The following is a 741-nucleotide window of genomic DNA, read 5'->3' on the forward strand; positions in this document are numbered from 1 at the left end:
CGTCGTCGTCCTCGACGACACCCTCCACGTCGACGTCGTCGTCCTCGTTGTCCTCCATATGAGGTGTTGGAGGTGGCGTCGGAGGTAACCATGGAGGGTTGTCAATGTCCCCGACAACCTCCATGGCTACCTCCATGGCGATGTCTATGGCGATGTCCATCGCCACCTCCAACACCTCCTCGTCTGCGAGGAACGCGCGTACGAATTGTTCGCGAGCCCCCTCGCGATGTCCCATGTTTTTCTTTTTTATATGTCACACACGCACACGCACACGTACACGCACACGCACACGTACACGCACACACACGCACGCACGCACGCACTTAGTAGTCGTAGTAGTCTTAGTAGTTAATTAATTAGTAGCGTCAGTTCCCCTAAGCAATGAAAAAGGAGAGCGATACAGTCAGATCACGTCTTTAATGGAAACCGCGAAGATACACCAGTGTGAGAATCTTATGCACGGTCGAAGTAGGCAACACTTTCAAAAAAATAACGAGCACTCGATTTGACGTTTGCGTATACAGCAATAACGCGCATCAGAGCATACGAAAGCGCACTGAAGACGAGATGCATCGGCAGCCCTATGTAATATATATAAAAACAATTGCGGCGGCCCTATCTATTGTATATAAAAACAACTCAGGTTGCCGACGGCATACGTACGATTACTTTGCTAATATAATCGCGCGTAGTAAATCTAACGCCGAGATTCGTTTCGAAGGCAATTGTAGTATAACGGGA

The sequence above is a fragment of the Cyphomyrmex costatus genome, unplaced genomic scaffold, assembly GCF_001594065.2.
Source record: "Cyphomyrmex costatus isolate MS0001 unplaced genomic scaffold, Ccosl1.0 scaffold440, whole genome shotgun sequence".
Lineage (NCBI taxonomy): Eukaryota > Metazoa > Arthropoda > Insecta > Hymenoptera > Formicidae > Cyphomyrmex > Cyphomyrmex costatus.